The sequence below is a fragment of the Taeniopygia guttata genome, chromosome 4 (genome assembly GCF_048771995.1).
Source record: "Taeniopygia guttata chromosome 4, bTaeGut7.mat, whole genome shotgun sequence".
Taxonomy (NCBI): Eukaryota; Metazoa; Chordata; class Aves; order Passeriformes; family Estrildidae; genus Taeniopygia; species Taeniopygia guttata.
The window spans coordinates 18,762,717-18,776,264 of record NC_133028.1 but is presented as its reverse complement, the minus strand read 5'-3'; the positions used below and the strand labels follow the sequence as shown (position 1 = coordinate 18,776,264).

Here is a 13,548-nt window from a genome sequence, read left to right as displayed (position 1 = left end):
GGCATCTCACAGCTCATGGCAAAATTTAGCATATGAGCAATTTTTAACATGCATTAACATATAAATTAGGTCATGGCTGCATTTTTGCTGTACATGGGGTTTTTGTTGATATTATTATTTGAAAATTGGTAGAAAGCTATTAAAAAAAAAAACCTGAAATATTAATTAGGATTATAAAGGAATATCCTTGTGAAAAATATTTTCATTTGGCTTTGGCTGGGTGAGAAAAGGAAAAATGATTGGGAGTTACTAAGTTTCACAGTGGGTTCTAAAACATTGAACATTGTGAATCATGTTATGCTGCTTCTTTCCCAGAAGGAGTTGCTTCTTGGGAAGTCCAGCTCCAAAATATCAAGTAGCTAAAAGGCTTGGACATTCCTGAGTGGCTGCAGGTCTCTTGTATACCCTCTTCAGACCGGGGATTTGTCATGGTTTGACGCTGGCACAATGCCAGCGCCCCATGAAAATACAACTTACCAATCAAATGCTGTGAAATGTGATCAAGGACAGAGCAAAGCAGACCAAACTTAATAACAAAGGAAAAAGCTTTATTACACTACTACTACTACTACTATAAAAGGAAAAGAAAGGAAAGAAAAAAAACACACAAAATTCGAAATGAAAACCTTCCAAAACATTTCTCCTCCCTCCACCCAACTCCACCAAACCCCAGCGAGACCCATTTGGATCCTTAATCAAGTTTTCACCCTTCAATATAATCAATACTGAGTCCATCGGGGAAGAGAGGAGTCCCCCTTGCAACCATAGACCCCCAGGAAACACAACTGCCACCTTTTGTGTTTCCAATGTCACACGTGGCACCGCCCAGACACACCGGGCCAGTGTGACATTCTCCTCTCCATGTCACAGTGCTCTCACCACCGGGCATGGACAGAGACTGCTTATAGGGCCCCTTTAAGGATGCTTTGCCAAGGACCACCAGGAACAACAGTCCAGTATCACAATTCGGGACTAGAGTCCCCCCCATTTTCCCCTGGGGCCGAGGGTCCAAAAGACAGAGATCGCCTTCTCTTCTTCCTGAAGATGGAGGGCATCCTCACACCCTCCTCAGCTCTCTCTCTGTCCACTCCAAAACTGGTAGTTGCTGCAGAAGGTCTCTTGGCTCACCAATGCATCCCCCTAAAATGCAGTCCCTCTTGAAAGAAAGAGTGGTTCAGTCTATGGTAAACAAGCAGAGTCCAGCCAAAAAGCCACTCTATCATCTGCCCCCAACCTTCTTCTCTAAACATCTGAGGTTTCAAGCTGTCTCTCTTTTCTTCTAATTCAGGAGGAGTAATGTTTCATAAAGCCTTCATTTCTCAGGAAGGGTTAAAAGTCCCAACTCCCAAGGATGGCTCGCTGCCCAGGCTCCAGCTCCCACAGCCCGGCTGGGCACCTTGCGGCCCCCCCGCTCTTCTCCTTCCCTGCGGCGAACTGCCGATAAAACCACCGCTGTCTCTTTTTTCTCTCTTGACAGAGAGAGAGACTCTGGCGGGGGGGGGAACGGAGACATCCCAGATTTCTCCACCCTTCCATCTGCAGGAGCTGACCCAGCCGGTTCCGATCCTTTACCTCCTGGCCTACCTGTGCAGGCCGCATGGCTCCCCTCCCCCACCCAGCCCGGGCTGGGGGGGGAGGTCCGTATCATGCGATGACCGGAACCAAAGAAGGACGAGTCCTCCTGGGAATTCCGCTTTTAACCCCTCTGTGTTCTCAGAGGCGTGTCCACCTTCAATTGGTCACCCCGAGTGTCAGTATCCAAACTTGACCCCTGACTGGGGGGACCTCTTCCTTCTAAAAAAAAATTCTCTTCCCGTGTCAAACCATGACAGGATTTCAGACAGGGTTCCCCACATGAGGTTAGTACCCTTGCCAAACAGGCTGTTAGATACTTTGATGCAGATCTCTCCAATGCTTTCTTGGATCTGTTCTACCTTATAAAATTAAAAATTCATTTAACCACATCAAGAGGCAGCCTGAGTTTGTGTGACAGTAATTAGAGCACTTTCAGATGCAACAAATTGATGTTCAAGTACTTGTTCAATGGAAGTTTGATTAGTTATTCAAAATGGAGCAGCCCCAACAAGGGAAATGTATCCCTGGAAACATTGTGTGGGAGCAAAGGCACTCAGATGACTGAAGTCTGTAATTAGAATGAATTGAGATTAATTCATGTAGCATCATTTGCAGGGAATGCCCTAATGTCTTGACCATTTCCTATTGGTGTGTACATATGTGGTTCTCACTGCTTTTTCATTTGTAAGTTTGAAAGGTCACATCTTAATATTAAGAAGGAAACAAAACAATCAAAGAAAATTCTACAGTTTCTAATCAAGGTCTGCTAGTCACTAAAATCTGCCCTGACTCCAGACCACACTTCTCAATATTTTACTGCTAACAGAACATGAACAGAAAAATTTTCCATCCTGTTCCAGCAAGTTTATCATATGGTTTCAGTGGTTCACAACAACTCTGTTCAGTAATCAATCATGATTACTAGCTATATACAGTACACACAGCAGAAGATATTAATCTGGGACAGTCTGGAGTAGTATGCTAATTAGTGATATGCTGAAACAGCATTTGGGCATGGCTCCTTGAAATTGCAATTTTTCCATTGACACAATTACCTCACCCTAAGTATCTCACTTTACAATTGATGTATCATTTTATAAAATTAATTGGCCTGTTACATCAACACAGTCTGGAAGAAGGTTGGTATTATGTATTAAATCTGAATAATGTTATGCTTCATATTGTATGCTGCATTGCACCATGTCTTTCAAATATCACCAGATACTTTTCATTTTTTAAACCAAAATAGGAGAGCAATAACTTTTTCATATGATTATTATACTTTATAACATAGGATACATATTAATAGCCTAGTCGTCTTTTGTTGTAGCATGTATTGATCATATTTGTCCCGATAGCAAATAAGTTGGTAACCCTATTTTTGACAATGCTAGGTCTGTCTGAAGAAAGGAAACCAGAGCAAAGATAAGAAATAAAAACTCCAGCCTCAGTGGCAGATTTCAATATCTACCCCCAGAGGAAATATCTAAAAGTCTAACAATGTGAATATAGTTAAGTCTGATTTCTTGGTTTGGATTGATTTCATTTATCATCTCCCAGAAACAAAGGCTGGTCTTTAAACTACTAAAGAAAATAGCACAGCACTAGTAGTCATATCCCAAAAGTGCCTTTGGGCTGAAGAATCAAGAAGTACTCAAAAGCTCATTTTCTATGTAAAGAAACAGCTCCTTATGCAAGAAGTGATTCTATACACTAAAATATTTTCCTTGAGATAAGGGCTGTTGGTCTGGATTTCTCAAAAAATGCGTATGGAGTGCCAGAGCAATTTTCCAGTCAAATTTAATGCAATATCTGAAGTGGTACTACTGTATTACATCCCAAACTGCACTGTGGTATCCATTTCACTCTTTCACCAATGGTGATAATAAACCATACCCAGGATAGATTTAAGCTCAGGACTTCCTGGTCTTAAATAAGCATGCATTACCAAAAGAATAACATCTTCTCAAAACATATTGGAGGACACAAGAATTAGAGATCATAAATAATTTTCTCTACAGAAACTTTCATAATAGGTAGTCTTTTTCTTTGATGTTTGGCCCACTTTCTGCAAGACAGAGGGAAAGAAGAGACTTTCAATTTTAATGCCCCTCCTTAGCTTTCTTCAATTTTTTCCTCCTGAAGAAGGAAATTTCAAAAGTGAAACATTAATTTCAATCTTCACCCTGCCCCTTTTTTTGTGGGTAAAAAATAAATTTCCCCTGAAATCAGAAGGATGTAAGCGATAAAGATGTTGAAAAAATTCTAAAATTGAAGCAGTTGAAATTTCATTTTTCTTCTAAAATTCTTAATTGCAACTGTATCATTTTTCTTTACAGGAAATATACAGCTAGAGAAGTCAGTTACTAAATCCTAAAAAGCTTTTGCTGTTTCATATAAATTAAACCCTACTAAACATTAAATTGAGTGCTTTGGAGAAAGTCTGAGACATTTGAAGTCATAGTTCAACATTCATTATTACTTAATATATGTATTTTCTGACCCACTGGCGGAAAAAATGTGGTCTGGATCAAGTGCGAGCATACAATTACACATTTCTCCAGTCACCCACACAGCAAGTAATACAATGCTTATGCCAGATCTATGCCTGCTGTGGGAGTACAGGGGCTAAATGACTGGACAAGAACTGCTGAGACAGCAGAGTGAGCCTGTACTGTTTCTGTGCTTTGCATTTGAGCAATTTTTTATTTGTTGCTCTCCACTCAAAAACCTGATTTAACATTTGGTGGAGCTGCAGCCTGAGGCACTCTGCTCTTCACATCAGATAGCATACACATAATCAACAAATTATTGCTCTTCAGCATCCACTGAGATGACCACCTTTGGAGAGAAGAGATACCTAGTCCTAAGGCACATTCATTCTCTTTTGATTGAGACTGTTAACAAGGGGCAATTGCAATCAGTTCTGACAATGCCGTCAGTGCTGCTGATGACCATCACTGGAAAATGGTCTGAGAGCAAAGCTGTTGACAGAATTCAAGCAGCTGTTTGAGACTAGATAATTTTCAGAGTCTAATTTCATTTCAAGGTTAACTCAGCCCCTTCCTGATATTTGTCCTATGCAATTTTTATACAAAAACTTTGACAGAGGTTTTTTCAGTTTTGAAGGGCGAGTTCTGCAGTATCTGCCCACATTTCATCAGATTGAAGGCAAAATCAACGTAGTATTTATATGCATCCCCCATCTTCCCTAAAATACAAGTTTTTCTGGAAGTGATGGAATTGACTGAAGGAATCTTGCAATTTCTCAGTGTGATTAAACATGAAATCAAGCCTTAGTCTTCTGCTAAGCAACTATAGTGTAGGCATTCACTTGTACACAACATATTGAAAGGGTTCTTCAGCATGGTTCACTGTGCATGAAAGATACAGCTTTAGCAGCTGTGCACTTGATGTAGAATTCAAGCAACAGTCCAAGGATTAAAGTTCCCTGAATTCATTATCTGTGCTCAAAAATACCCAGTCACCTCCAGAAGGCATCTGCCTACTGAACGGTAAACATGACCATCATGGCATTCTGAAAAGATAAGCTAAATACAATAGAAAGGATAAAGAACAGCTTCAGTTACACAATATTGGGCACTTAAGCAAAACTGGAAGTGCAAATCTCATCTAAAATATTGGGGTTGAAGAATACAAAAAATACATCACCACCAAAGTTGGAGGGTTTCTGTAATACTGAATTAATTATAGCTAAATAATTTTTATGTAGTTGTTGTTAATTTTCTGCGTAAGTGGCTACTCTAAGATAAAAACATAGCTACAAAAGATCACTTTTTGAAAAAACTCAGACAAGAAATAAACAGAAGAGTGATTTCAAAGTACACAACTCCTAATGCTTAGAGTGTCACTGCTTCACCTAACACAGTGAGAAAGTAATGATGGGAAAATCCTACTAAGTGGCTGCTAACTCACATCTACATTTCCACAATATCAGCAAAGCACAGAAAGCATCCTTTCCCTTGAGAAACCATGGGAAAGCTTCATTTGTCATAGGAAACATGAAAAACACCTTGAGATACAAAAACCAAAATAGTAACACTAAAGTAGAGCAACGTAGTAGTCTGCTTCTGCCTTATAACTAAACAACCTCAAGCATGAGATGGTGGGATTCAGATGGACATGTTCTTTTCTGAATTAAAAGTGTTATTTTCATAAGTCTTTCATGACAGTAATCCAAAAAACCATAAAAAGGCCAACAAACAAGAATTCCCTTGGTCTTTGGCTGTCAGATGACTGACTACTGAATTGATATACTATATTTTCAGTTTATTCTATGAAGAGGTTTTGAATGCTATATTATAACTGTGTTCAAGACTGTTTTCAAAGGTCCAAGTTAAAGTGTGGTACTCTATTTTCCATAGAAATCCATTTTATTTTAGTATCTACAGCTATTAGTTTACATGACATGTAGTATATTGACACTGAACATAATGGTCTGTTGGAAAGGGCACTTTGCCTTATATTTCTCATAACAGATTTTTTTATATTTTTCATAACTTAATAATGTGCTATGTTCCTAATGGTCTTCCTTCTTCCAAAAAAAGTGTCCATAAGCAGTGTGTTATTATTTGGCCTGCTGCCCAGTGTTCAAAAGTGTTCTCACTTGCATTAAAAATTTAGAAATCTGACTTAATTTAATAGGAATTGATTATGAGTCACTACAAGATTTTGAAAATCCCTACCTACCTACCTAGCAATTTAGGAGCCTAATTTTAGACTCTCCCCCCTCTGGGCAGAGAGGATATAAAATGCTTGTAAAAATAGATTGTGTGGCAAAGAATTATGAAGAAGGCTCAGGTTTGTTGGGTGCTGAGATATATGCAGAACACAGCTGACACTTTGATACCAGGAGGCTCTTGATGAAGTTGATAAGCAAGTGGACAAACAAGAATTTCAAGCATTACATTAGTAGCATATTAACCGACTTCTGTATTTTAGAAAAACTCAGTCTTAACCGAATATGAAGAACAGTTTCCTTTTTTCATCACAGAGAATATTCTCCCCTATTTGCCCCCGCAAAGATGAGCAAGAAAAAGACAATTGTTTTTCAAATTTGAGATAATATTTCAGTTCATATCCATGTAGATACAAATACACTCCCAATCCCAAAGACACCAGGGGATTTACAGTTATAGCCGTTGCTTATAGTGTGAGAAACGGAGATTTGGGATTTTGATGCAAGACCAGAGTGAACTTAAATTTGAGTTTCTTATATCCCTAGTAAACTGCAAATATGACTAATAGGGGATTCCATTGTACATGTATTTCATTATGCATTAAAATAATTTCAAACACTTGATCAACAGAGACAAAAGAGAACACAAGAGTAAATTATTCTGATGCAGGAATAATGAGAGATCATAATACACTATTTTTTGTACATATACAAAAATGCTTGTGAGCTCCAAAACAATACATATTCACAAATCTGAATATTAAATTTGGAGTTAGACGTAATTAAACATAAGCACAGATCCAAAATATGAACCTGCTGGGGTATGTGCATTGCATTGACAGCAATGTTAGTTGAATGTTATTTTCAAACTGGTATTATATTTTACACAGCTATATATCTATAAAAATAAGATGTTTTCAAATATTTTTATAAAGCTTTTATTGCTGTGATAGAATTCTTTTAACCTTCACCATGTCTTTATTATCTTGAGGAGGGGAGCTATAAAACTGCTGGGTTTAAAATCAATTTATTCTCAAGCCATCTTCCACTAGCAGTTGCAACCTTGCTCACTGCTACCTTCAGTTTGGTACTTGCATTTCTATAGCAGTTGCTGCAAAATGTACTTTTCCCCCCTGTTCTCAATTACAGGTTTCAGAAAGATAAACTGTGCTGCCAAACAGACACTAGAGAGACCTTTTGGCAAGTTATCCCAGAAGGGGTCAGCTTTGTCTCTGAAGTACTTAGAAATATATTGTACATTCCACTACTATGACAATAACTGAGAATACAGCTGCCGGGTATAAAATCCATGATCTTCCCTGATATTAGCCTTCACAATGCTCAAAATGTGGTATATTGAAAGCCTTCTGTAATGAAGCAGCAGCTGGAAGAAACAGGAGGAGCAGTGTGGAGGATCTTATGAAACTTCCCAGAAAGGGAGCCTCATATTAGCATAGATAAAATGGAAGATGTGAAAACATGGTATTCTACCCAGATGGTATTTACAATACTTCAGTGATAACAGACAGGAAGATCCCAGACCTCCCTCCCATACACAGAGAAAATGCTTCATTTCACAACAGCAGTGTCATTCCCTGAGGAGGGCGAGGCACTCCACTAGTTGTGGTACTTGTGCAATTGGTTGAGATTATATGTAAAGAAAAGTCTACATTTGGCAATTCATCCATCTACACTTTTCCAATCACATTTTAAGAAATACAAAAAAGTCTGTGGCAGAAAAATAAAATAATTCCGTTTTAAAATTTGGCTTGAAAGCCTGCTCTAAGGCTACAATTTGAAGCAGGATTCTCAATCCCAAAGGTCAGTGACCTTTTCCTAGGGTAATACATATTCTGTGACAAATGCCTCTTTCTCCCTGCTCCCTCTCATTCCATTTCAAACCTGAGATAACTTTCTGACAATATTTTTGACAAAAGTTACAACTCTGTTCTTTCTCTCTTTAATTTAGAATGCCTCCACATAATACAAGTTCTGCTTTGAGCCACAGAGTTGAGCTCACATGTAAGCATTTTGTTGACAGAGACATAATAAGCAGTTTAGAAGAATTTGTTTAAGAAGGAAGGTACACATTTAATTTTCATACTCAAATACTATGCTTCTTAAAAAGTCATCCCAAAGATTTCAGGTTGTCTCCAGAATAGTAAATAACCTTCCTAAACTAGTAAAAAGTATCAACTTTGTTGTGAAAGGCAAAGTGAGATATAAACAGAAAGGCCATGGCAGATGAAGTTGGATCCATTTCCTATGGAGTTCTCTTCCCTCCTCTTGGGGAGATTAGTTTGTTTTTTGGGATTACCATCTTTCCAAATCCATCAAGACAATAAGAGAATATTAAACTGCAGGAGGTTACCCCATCAAAATGGTAAGCATCTTGCAAAATGTGCTAAGAAATGGTGATGATAATTAATTCTTACCTGTAGAGTGTAGTACAAAGTTCCACTGATATTCAACAGTGTGAATAAATTTCAAGTCACTGCTCCTGGGCATGAGTTCACCACAGCCAGATGTTTGCTTTGTTCTTTCAGATCTTAAGTGCCTTTGGGAAAAGAAAATTCTGACACCAAAATATTCAAGACAGATTTTTCAGCTCAGATTTTTTTCCGTTTTTCTAGTTATTCCAAACTCTATTATATTATTATTATTATTATTATTATTATTATTATTATTATTATTATTATGTACTTTTATAGCAAAAACACAACAAAACAAAAAAACATAGACTAAACCCCACAAATTAGAATGCTAATTGGCTTTAACATGATACAAATTAATGACTTTGAAAATATCACTGTGTTTAATAGACTTTACATGAAGAATTAAGTGAAATGTTATCCGATGCTTACATGTAATGGGCAGTGCTAACTGAACCTACACATTCTTGTCTTCTTCTTCCCCTTAATAATTCTCTTTCTCTAGAAAGAGAAATTAACACAGAGAGACTTGAAAGGAAATTCCTGAAAGGAAATGAAAAAAATTTAAATTGAGGTTTTCTCAAAAACTCGTATTGCATATTTATATTTGGTGAGGAATGGTGGAAAGACAAGAATAAAATGTGGACTGTATCACTGTAGACACTGCCCAAGAGACAGAAATGTCAGTGACTACCTAGAAAGCAGTGAGGAGAGGAAGGAAATTATGTTTCAAATGCAAAGTTTTTGTTTGATTTGTTTTCTTTCCTTTATGAGGAAAAAAGAAACAACTTATTAGATGTAAAATGACAAAACTCTAAAGGTGGTAACTTCCAAAGGACCCAGTGAATTCAGGAGTGCCCTTACAAAAGAGCATTCTGTAAGTACCACTAAGAAAGCACCAGGCATGAACTTCTGACCATTTCCAACTTTTAAAATAATTAACTGCCTTCACTTGCAATGCCCTAGCAACCTCACAGCCCATCACAATGCATCTTTGAACTCCACTGCAGAAAACCATCTCTCTTGTATCTGAATGCAAAGATGCAGAGAATAAAATCAACCTACATGATATAGGCAGAATCTTTAATTACACAGAGAAAGAAAAGATTCAGTCAAGGCTCATTGATCCTGAATATGTAATACTGCCATTCAGAATTACCCCTTTCAGCTGACAAGTTTACCTCCTATAGAAGTAGCACAGAGAAATGTCACAACCAGTGTTCTCACAGGTCCCATTTGTGGGGATCATAAGGTCAGTATGCAGAATCTGTATTCTCTCATTATCTCTTAAATAATATTTTCTGAATGTTGACTATTCTTGCTCTGCATGCCTTTGTCTGGTTCTTTCTAATGACTGATTTTATCATGGGAGGAGGGCAGGTGTTTCCAAAAAAAAAAATACATCTAGGGAACCTCCTTGACCAAACAGGGGAAGCTATTGAGTATGTCAGACTTCTTCTCTGCCCATGACCACTCACTTCCTTCTTTCAAAGCTCAAAAGACAGTCTCTGTTTATGCCCAGGACACACTGTAACTGTACATATTCAACAGCATAAAAATAAGCTAAAATAGACTGTGATGACTAATAGTTAAATATCTAAAGGTATTCTCACACTCACATTCTCATTTCTTCATTTTTTTCAAGTTCTCCTATGTAAATAACTTCTTGAAATTCCACATATTTGTTCATTTTAACACTGTTCTTCCCATTTAGGATCAGATACTTATCTGCCCTTGAGATGAAATAAATGAAACTTTTTTCAAAAATTGTTAAAATGGCAAAAAGTTTGTCAACATAATGTTCCTGATTGAATTACAGTCTGTATGAAATTCATGGTGCAAGCTACTAAGCCACAGAAGATCATGCAACTTAAATGTGTGTAAAACATACCATTTTATTCTGTATTTCTGAATTACAAAGCTTAATCACAATCAAATAAGTGACTGAGCAGCAAGACCAAAGTATTTTCTCAGTTCAGCTATTTTTCATTTAGATACTTAATTCAGTCATTTTTGACAGTTGGCTGGCAGCTTCCACATCTAAAAGCAAGATCTGAGCTCTGAGGTTATTCTAATGACTATAGCCTCCCAGGCCCACCAAACTTACTTCCAATATACTCACGAGTAGCTTCTCTCCAATAGCAGTAAAAGCCTGCATTCTCTAAAGTGACGTGCTGGTCATACTTTTCATCTCCTACATCCTCACCAGTGCCCTTGCCAGGACAGGGCAAAGTTAAGGAAACAAACTCAAGGTTTAGTGACTCAAGAGGACGAAGTCATGGATGACAGCACTTAAAGAAAATCTCATTAAAGTGGAAAATTTCTATCCACAACCATAAACATAACAACAATTAGATACCTATACAGGCTATGGCTGTTGCCATGAGCTAAGGTTTCAAAAAGGTGGAGAAGGCTATAGAGACCAGCAGTAATTTTAGTGAAGTCTGTGCAGGAAAAAAAAAAAAAAAAAAAAAAAAAAAAAAAAAAAAAAGTGCTTTTTTCTCTGATGGAGTTTTATTTTTGTTCCTATTTTGTTGTCCTGATTCATCCCAACAGAAAATTTCTGCTTGCTCTTTGAATGCAGAGAAACAAAACGGAACAGATTAACAAGGTGCTGTGCTGGTACTGATGCCTCTTGCTGGTATCTTTTGTCACAAAAGTATTTTCAGAAAGCAAGTGGAATCTGACAGGTCGTCAACATTAGTCTCTTTTTCTCGAACAGTATTTCCACAGATTAATTAACTCAAATGTCATTCTCTTATAGCTGCATGCACTCTACAGAAGAGTACTTGGTAGCTGCTGTGTGTTTTGGATCAAACAAAGCTCTGCAGGGATACAGTGATAACTCCTGTAAATTACTAATTGCACTGGAATGTTACAAAATGGCTTTTCAGACATATTCTGGGAAAAGTCTTAGCCCAAATGCATTTTCAGAGCAAGAGATTCACCATGGGCCTTTCTTCACCATTAGAAGCAATCTGTTGTTGCATTTGTACATGTATTTTGAGAACAAATTATGTTAACTTTTAGTAGGCATGGGACTTTTACTTGGGCCATTACACCTCAGAACATTCATACCTAGTGTTCATACCTTATTTAGCAACATGGTGGGGCATTGCACCCTTAAGGGAAAGGAGCACTCAAGGTTTGTGTATGCTTGTGGTCAAATGGAAACACAAAAGTCAGAGGGTCCAAAAAAAAAAGTACGGGATTTTATTATTAAATTATACACTTGGCATGGAAATTGGTATGGTAGTCCCTTATCTTCTACTATAAGCGCAAGCAGTGGTTTTTGGATAGAGTAGGGTGAGAGGCAGAGGGGGAGAGAGAGATAGAGGGCTGGATTAAAGAAGGAGACAGAGAAAGAAAGGGAAATTACTAGTCCTGTCTCCAGCATCAATCAAGCTGGCAAGGTGCCCAGAATCCTGGAGAGCATTCATGAGGGTACCTTTCTATAGATAAGTTTTCCCTGTCTTCGAGATAATTCTATCACTTTCTATGCAAATTAGTTATCATGTGCAGTCTGTTCTTCTACGGTTCAGAGAGCTTTTGGGAGTCTTTGGTTATCTTGAACCCACCCCTACAGCCCATATTTTCTTCTCAGCCTCATTCCCACGCCTGTGCTATGCTGTACTGTGCTCATCCCCAGGAGCCAGAACAGTATGTGTCCTCCAGACAAGTGCTGCCCTGCCTCTCCAGCCACACCCTCTTCTTTCTCACAGCATGTTCTTGCCAGCAATCCTTGGCTGGCTCCAAGACTGGCTGTAGGTGCTTGAGACATACACATCAGCCACCTTATCCTCTAGGCTTCCACACATGAGGAGTTGTTCTGAACAACTCCTGCTCATCTGTTGACTTGCATCATGCAAGCAGCACATGCACACATGTCCTGTGGGGTAGTCTTGCAGGTTCAGCCCTGGCACCAACCCTCCAAAATCAGACCCACAAATAATTCTCTACATTCAAAATAACTGAAAGACATTCAGTAACTTGTATAGAATTTGCTTTTTACTCTGTTCAGGCAAATCCTCTTGTACTTTCAAAAACATAAATGTGTCTTCATCTTCAGGCAATAAAGCAAAGCAGAAATAACGTGGCCATGCTGGCCAGGATGAACCTAAAGTGTGAGAATAGTTCACCAGGCTCAAATGCTGCAAGTGTCTTCATGCAAACTTTTGTTGCCCTTTCCTGACTTTGGTAAATCTGAGTCTTTCTTTGCCCTCATCAATGGATCTCTGCTCCTTAATGTCCATCCTCAGGGACAAAAGATCACAGTCATTCTTTCAAAGGCTTTTCCTTTTTTACTGTTTTCCTTGCCATTCTTAAAGTAACCCCAGAAAAAGGGTGTATTCTAATTGTCTCCTTCCAAACAATGTAACGATTTCCCCCTTACAACTTTTCCTGCTGGGGTTAGAATAAAAGGCAATTATCTGCGAGCATTTAAAGGTGAATGACACCTAGTATAAAATCTACATAGAAAAATTTGTAAATATACAAACAGGTAGCAAAAACATACTTGAAAAAGTATTTCATATTTGAACCTCACACAAAGTAACTCTGACTAATAGATTTAACAAAACAAAACAAAACATGCCCCTACCCAGTATGATAAAATTATTGTAGAAGCCAGAAGGATAAAAAGCCCTCTGAATTATCACCATTTTCTGAGCAACTACTAAACTAACAGTTAAAAAGGTCTGAATACTTTCTAGTCTAATATAGGGAGGTATTATGACAATCCTGCTCCTAAGCTTCTCTGAGCATGAATTAGCATGGGTATATTAGAATAATGTCACATAATTTTCTACATGAAACTATCATTTTGCTGTTACCTGAAGGGAA

General features: G+C 38.0%; 1 long non-coding RNA gene across 1 annotated transcript; it reads right to left on the bottom strand.

Annotated features, from left to right (window-relative positions):
* Positions 1 to 527: 527 nt before the first annotated feature.
* On the bottom strand, positions 528 to 5,817 carry LOC140683917 (uncharacterized). Its single transcript, XR_012055548.1, has 2 exons — positions 1,585 to 5,817; positions 528 to 1,156 (listed from the first exon to the last, which is right to left on the bottom strand). It is a non-coding gene; the product is annotated as an uncharacterized lncRNA (long non-coding RNA).
* Positions 5,818 to 13,548: the final 7,731 nt, after the last annotated feature.